The sequence below is a fragment of the Ascaphus truei genome, chromosome 6 (assembly GCF_040206685.1).
Source record: "Ascaphus truei isolate aAscTru1 chromosome 6, aAscTru1.hap1, whole genome shotgun sequence".
Taxonomy (NCBI): Eukaryota; Metazoa; Chordata; class Amphibia; order Anura; family Ascaphidae; genus Ascaphus; species Ascaphus truei.
The window spans coordinates 66,226,155-66,233,484 of record NC_134488.1 but is presented as its reverse complement, the minus strand read 5'-3'; the positions used below and the strand labels follow the sequence as shown (position 1 = coordinate 66,233,484).

Here is a 7,330-nt window from a genome sequence, read left to right as displayed (position 1 = left end):
ACATGTGTTATTTACATCAGTTATGCACGTATATGACGATTGCAGTACAGTACATGCATCGATAAGTGGAAAAAGGTAGTGCTTCACTTTAAGTACATTTTCGCTTTACATACATGCTCCGGTCCCATTGCGTATGTTAATGCGGGGTATGCCTGTATTAATGTCGCTCGGGTGCAAAAAACACCAGCAATTTATGTATGAAAGGAAATAAGAATGAGAGTTTTCTGTCTTGATCAATGTGGTGCTGTTTTTTTGGGACACTGATAATTATTAGAAGTTACTTCTGAAGTTGCATTTTATCCCCTACATTACAATGTAAATATATTGCAAGAACATATATTTAACGTGTCACTGCATACAGTAAATAAGAATGGTTATAATCACAGTACAGAGAATCAGAGGTTATTGAGAGGTGATTATAACACAAATCTGTTTTTGAAAGCTGTGATTGTGAGTGTGTGAGGTATTGTGTAGGGGAGAGTGAGCATGGAACGGAAGGCGTATGGGGCGCATATGGGAGAGGTCTCAGTCTTAGGTGGATAAATGGGAGACTGAGTGTTTATGGGAAGTGAATTTGAATGTGAGTGTTTGTGCACATGTCCAGAGGTAAGTTTGGGGCCTCCGTCTGCGATCTCTTTAGCCACAGCTGCATTTCTGTATTTTAGTCAGGCTAATTTTATGCATCATTAATGTCTGGCCTGATAGAAGAATGCCTTGTGCAGCCGAGAGAAAGGGAGAGCAAGAGACAGAGAGGAGGGGATCATGCATGCAACATGAAACACATAAACACAGAGCTCAGTGTACACACTGATACACAGCTCGATATACAGCACTACGCAGCATATGCTAATACACTGCAGAGAAAACACAATTATACAGCACTGTACTGCAGTGTACTACTAATTCACACCTCTGTGAATAACGTAGCACCATGGCAGAGTGCACCCTAAGATACAGCACAGACCTGCAGGCCTGTAATTCCAAGACCCGTGCAGTAAAAATAAATATGACTGGGATTCTCGGCAAAATATCACAAAGACATGGTAGGAGCATTATTCAGGGTTGTTTATCCCAACATAACCAGCCTCCTGCTGTAAAAGATTGCACACAGCCAGGAGAGAGAAGGGAGGAAAGTAGGTAGGGAGTTATTCACTGATTCACGGGATACCCTGACCAGAGGCCACCTACTGAAATTCTAAAGCAGATAACAAGGAACATTTAATCGCAGCCCAACTGTGCAACTCATTACCAGTACAGTAGTATGTCATGAGTGCAGAGTACTAATGAGTTTAAAAGAGGACTAGAACAAATATGAACTGAGAGCATCTGCATGTCTTCCACAGGCCCCCAAATTCTACTTGACCCCACTGTCACACAACGGTTCTACTGCAAGCAAGGATTTTGGGTAATGACATGCAAATTAGTGTGTCACTTTTTGCTTCCAATGCATTTTGGGAAGGGGTATTCCCCCCATCACATAGGGCTGCCACCACTCCAGGTTTTACCCGGAGGACAACTAAAGGTTGCGGCCATGGATCTCCGGGCTGGGCTGCCAATAGAAATCTGGAGGCCCAGGACAAATTAAAGGAACACCCCCCCGAAGTTTAGCTTGCTCAACTCTCTTGGCTACTAATAAAATCCAATGAGCACTATAATCTTGTGCAATAGCACCATCCCTACGCGTTTCCTCAGACTTTATCTGATTTCTTCAGGGGAACTAAACATCGCTCCGGTATACTCTGGGACTCTTTCTGGGACTCTCTCACTAGAGGGAATCTGCGCCATAGGACTGTGATTGTCGGAGGAACTTGATGCTTGCTACACCACTGAGAGGGAGTGACGACATCTGAAGTATCCCCAGCGGAAGAGCAGAGACGCGGCGGCACCTCGAGGCTACTCCTACACATGTGTATAACTCATACAATGCTGTTTTATTCTACTCTTGTGAGTTTTGGATCGTCTTTTCACATGTTTTATTACATTTTTAAATGTTATCACACGAAGATCGGGCGCTTTTTTCTTCTCTTTTTTTCATATATATATATATATAATCAAAAAATAAATAGACGATACCGTTCTGTGGCTAACGAAATGCTTTTATTTGTGCGAGCTTTCGAGATACACTGATCTCTTCTTCCGGCGATGTTACAATGAATAAGCAAAAGGTATACTTAAAAACAGTGTCTATTGGAATGTTATCTGTGCTGTTCCTTCCCCCGGTGTGGATGTGTTTTATGGAAGCTAAAGGATTCGGTATCATCTATTTATTTTTTGATTATTGAAGCTCGGCTAACACGGTACTGATACCTCTACATGTGTGTATATATATATATATATATATATATATATATATATATATACCACAATTATTAAGGTTATGTGGGTAAAAAAAAGTGACAAAAACCCTCCACAGTAAAGCATATAGCAACTGTAAATATTACTGTATGTTCATTTGCATGTCTTAGACAGGTCTGCAACCCTGTCTTTCCCCATTACCGCCCAGCACACAGCACTTCCACTGCAGCAAGGGATTCTGGGAAATGACATGCAAATGAGCACACAGTGCCACCTTTTGTCTCAAGCTTGTGTAGCCCTTTTTGTGAACCGGCCGACCCACCCAATCTCACATTGGCCCCTCGTGGTCTAACCGGTCCCTTTCCCTGCAACACACCTGCTCTAAGGGACTACTGGTACTGCATAACCTGTGTGGCTCCAGGAGATCTGAGCCTCCGCTAGCTGGGAGCCTGGGGAAACCCTTACCCTTACTTGGTGCAGCGCCTCCACTTACCCAGGATCCCCCGTTAGGAAAGATAGCCCTGAGTAAGAAATACAATGACACACGTATACAGTACGATAAAACAATAACTAACACTTTACTTAGCACACACATATAACTCATTACTTAACATCACATAACATAACTTGATGCTCTACCCACATCACCTCAACCCAATGTCTGGTGTTCCCCAACCAAGTGTCCTGTGATCACCCCACACCCAATGTCTCGTAACTCCTACGGAGGTCGTGGGTGACTGCGCAGTCACTATATTAAGCTAGGGCCCAGTTGGTGCACTTTATAATAATGAAGATACCTTCCGAGCACTCCGATGCTCGGGACCGCAACTTTCTTCTCAAAGGGTCAGACGTCCGTCTGATCCTTTCCAGGTACTCTGCCGGTGGACCCCAACGAGGGTCCCACCGCTCCACGGGAACTGCAACCGAACCACGGCAACACCAACCGCGTGGGAACAGCAACCGCCGCTATCCCTATCACTAACCACTGCTAGAGCGACAGCAACCCTAACCTAGGGCCTGTCCCTGAGGAACCGCAACCTGGGATGGCTTGGGGAAAACTCCTAGGGCCTGTGGACAATAACCGCCCCCCTTCCCCTAGCTACCCAGTCTCAACTGTATCTGCTAATCCTAGCAGCCTAACACACCTGCAGCCAACATTCAGCTCACACTGTCAGCCTGCAGGGATTCACACCGTGCACACACACTGCACGCACTGCGCACAGCACATGCAGCGACACACACCCAGACAGCTGCAATCACACACAGCCACCCGGATCCCGCAGCAATCCCACTGCTAGCACACCGTGCCTCTTTGACAGTGCCCACAGCACTCTCCGCTGTGGCACTACCAAACCAGCACTTCCCACACTCAAGGGTCACCTCCCTAGCTAAGGCGTCCCTCCTCAGTCTAAGGCGTCCCTCTTCAGTTACCCCCTACCCTTACCCGGGAATTGGGGCCTGCCTGGGGATCTAGGGAGAACCCTTACCTGATGCAGGAGCCACGCGCTCCCTGCACCCTTCCTACTCCTTCCTCTGCTCTGCCTGACTGTTGCAAAGCCCGGGAAATGTATCTATATTCCCGGGCTGAGCTTCCTCCAGCCCTATTGGCCACTAGGGAGCACCTGACCTCTGCCTCCCTAAGCCTCCTGGGAGTTGTAGTTCCCAGGGGCTGCCTAAAGCATTGGGGCCGCGTTCGCGCTTCCCTTGCGCATGCGCGAACCCCTAATGGCCGCCTCACTCTCCCTCTACACTTCCCTACTCTCGCGCGACCTCTCCCTATCCCTGGAGTCCTATCGCGCGCTTCCGCCCTACTGCGCATGCGCGAACTAACGCGCAATGGCGGCACACTCTCTGCAAGCCGCCGAGCCGGTGGCAACGCGATCGCGGCCCTAGCGACGGCCCGATCGCGTCCCCGGCAACCAGCCTGCACCGCTCCCTGCAATGGCCCCCACCCTCGCGAAGTGCCGGCGGGTCCGTCGCAGCCTCCGGCGGCACCCGCTACCTCACGGCACTCGCGGAGAGGGGCCAGGGATTCAAATTTTACCTCGGGGCTACACTTGTATTATACAAGCAAATCCTCAAGCCAATGCATACTGCTTTAAACACAACTTTTAGACAGAGGCTGGGATGAGATGCAAAGCCAGTAAACCCACTCACAGACATGTTTCAACCTTGATGGGTATAATCAGTGTGAGGTTGGTTGCTGGCTATGCTGGTTTGAGACTAGGTATTCACCACCATTATTAAGGTTATGGTGGGTAAAAAAAAGTGACAAAAATCCTCCACAGTAAAGCATATAGCAACTGTAAATATTATAGTATGTTCATTTGCATGTCTTAGACAGGTCTGCAACCCTGTCTTTCCCCATTATCGCCCAGCACACAGCGTTTCCACTGCAGCAAGGGATTCTGGGAAATGACATGCAAATGAGCACACAATGCCACCTTTTGTCTCAAGCTCGAGCTTCAGACAAAAGGTGGCACTATATATATACAGTGTGTGTATATATATATATATATATATATATATATATATATATATATATATATATATATACTGTATATACTTTTAAATGAGATGGAGCTTTATTGAGACGGAGCTCTGTGTAGCACACATGAAATGACTGAAATTTACAATTCTGTTTTTTTACTTTGTTTAATTGAACATAGAGGTGGGACCTGCACTAAAGAGAGGGTGAGACAGAGGGGACTCAGCACAGGGATACATCTCAGGCAATTGCATAGACAATCCTTTTCTACAGTCTTTCAGGTGTCCGAGATGTCACTGAACCCCAATTAGAGACGAAATAACATCAGAGTGAAATATGTAATGGGTGTAGAGAGTTAGAATCATCAGGAGCCGGTGGGGGTAGGGGGGAGGATAGAGAGTCATTTAGGTCGGTACCAATGGTTTTGATCATCCACCTGGAACCATAAAGGGGAAGAGATGCCCTGGATGTCTGCTGTGTGCCAGGGACACCGACATCAAATAAAACGTCTGATAAAAAAGAAGGGGAAAAAAATATGCACACTCTGGAATAAATAACGTACTGAAAAAAAAAGGAGAGGTTGTAATTAATTCTGCTCTTTACATACCAGCCAAGAAGCAGGGAGCCAGATAGCAGAAGATAAAGTTCCCCTCCGATATTAACTGAAATGAGATAAACTTAATTCAACATTTTTACGAGGCTATTTCTTCCTTTCGTTTTTAATTAGGTCCCTCTCTCATCACTCGCTGCATGATTAAGCCGGAGCAAATCCCATTCCGGAGATCTGAAAATCTACGGCAGGGCATAGAGGAGGAGCAGGGAAGGCTGGAGACTTAGGACATGTATATACTCACAGCAGTTAATGTGATAATAACCCCTCCGCGGCCAGAAGGCCCAGAATCCTGGAGTATCCAACAGGTCGAGTCTACTAGAGAACTGTATTATGGTGTAATTAAGGCTATGGCCAGCTGCTTGTAGTCATGGCCATGCTCCTGGGACTGTAAGTGGGGATTATGTACCTACTGGGTAAATGTGTTAAATATTTACATTTTGTAAATATGTAAATGTCCAGGGTTGACTAGGAGGTTTGTTGGGTGAGGTGGGCCACTCCTCTTCGGCGATGGGGAGGTGGGCGGGTGAATACCCTGAGGTGGGTCCGGATTCCGGCCTACCCGCCTTCGCTGCGGAGGCCGGCATCAGGGCAAAAGCTTTTTTTTATTTTAAGCTTTAAAAAAATAAAAAAATAATAGAAACGCACAGCACATTATTTGTTTTTAAATTAATCCTTTTTTCTCTTTTTAGAAAATTGAGCGGAGCCATGTGTTTGTAAATAATAAAGTGGCGGTGCTCCTGCTCAGGGAATAAAAAAGTAGCGGTCATTTGTACCCCCCTTATTATCATCCCACTTTGACCACTCAGTATAGTCAGTAGTAGTCAGTGTACTGTGTGATCATTATACCCTACCCCGTGTTATTCATGTACTGTGTGATCATTATACCCTACCCCGTGTTATTCATGTACTGTGTGATCATTATACCCTACCCCGTGTTATTCATGTACTGTGTGATCATTATACCCTACCCCGTGTTATTCACGTGCTGTGTGATCCTTATACCCTACCCCGTGTTATTCATGCTTTGGCTATACTGAAATGTTCTTTCGTCATGCCAATAAAGCTGATTTGATTTGAGTAGAGTCAGAATGCTGCTCTCCTGGGATGAAGGCTCCGAGTTTTGGCCTATAAGAGCAGGAGAAGACGCTTAGTTCTCAACATTCCGCTGACAGCCAGCTCAACATCTACAGCCTAACTGTAAAGTGCACCACTGACACGGACAGACATGAAATACAGTATAACCAGCAGGGCAGTTAAATACATAAATTAAAAGGAAATGTAATTCCTGCTTTTAATGTATCGGCCCAATGAGATCTGCACAAATACATTAAGGATAAAGTGCCCGCTGATGAGTTTCTCGCTCACATTAGCGCTTCTTCATCACTTTACCATTCCTTTGCCAATTAACCTTTACAGTGCCAGGGGTGCTGCCAGACCTCCTGAAGCGATCATATGAGGCCCCCGATGTCAGAAACTGAAGCTTAGTTGGCTCTACTTCCATTTGGATTGGGCTGGCGTCGCCTGACCGGTCAGTCTGATCTGCCCTTAGAAAACCATCACGTGCCCATGATGTACCTAATTAATACCTCATAAGAGCCCCTTGCGTGCTCTAATAATATTTTTTCCCTAATGTGTCTTTGCAGGGAATGTGGCCCCGTACATGCAAAGACTCAGCACAAGTCCCTGCCCTGCCGAGCTTAGAATCTAATATGAATACCAGAGACAGAGAGATAAAAGGCAATTTTTACCTGATCTTATCATTTAGGTTGTAGCCATTTCCCCCAGTTACAACGTTGCGTATTTTGGTAGTGATTTTGTTGCGTGTTCTGATGTCTGGATTAATGAAAGCTGAGAGATCAATCTTGAGCACTGACCTGTAGTATCTCAGGCAACCTACCACTCTTCAACCATAACATTCCCTGCCTGTTACATCA

General features: G+C 45.9%; 1 long non-coding RNA gene across 1 annotated transcript; it reads left to right on the top strand.

Annotated features, from left to right (window-relative positions):
* Positions 1–901: 901 nt before the first annotated feature.
* LOC142496478 (uncharacterized) lies at positions 902–6,473 on the top strand. Its single transcript, XR_012802002.1, has 2 exons — positions 902–1,909; positions 5,511–6,473. It is a non-coding gene; the product is annotated as an uncharacterized LOC142496478 (long non-coding RNA).
* The last annotated feature ends 857 nt before the right edge of the window (positions 6,474–7,330 follow it).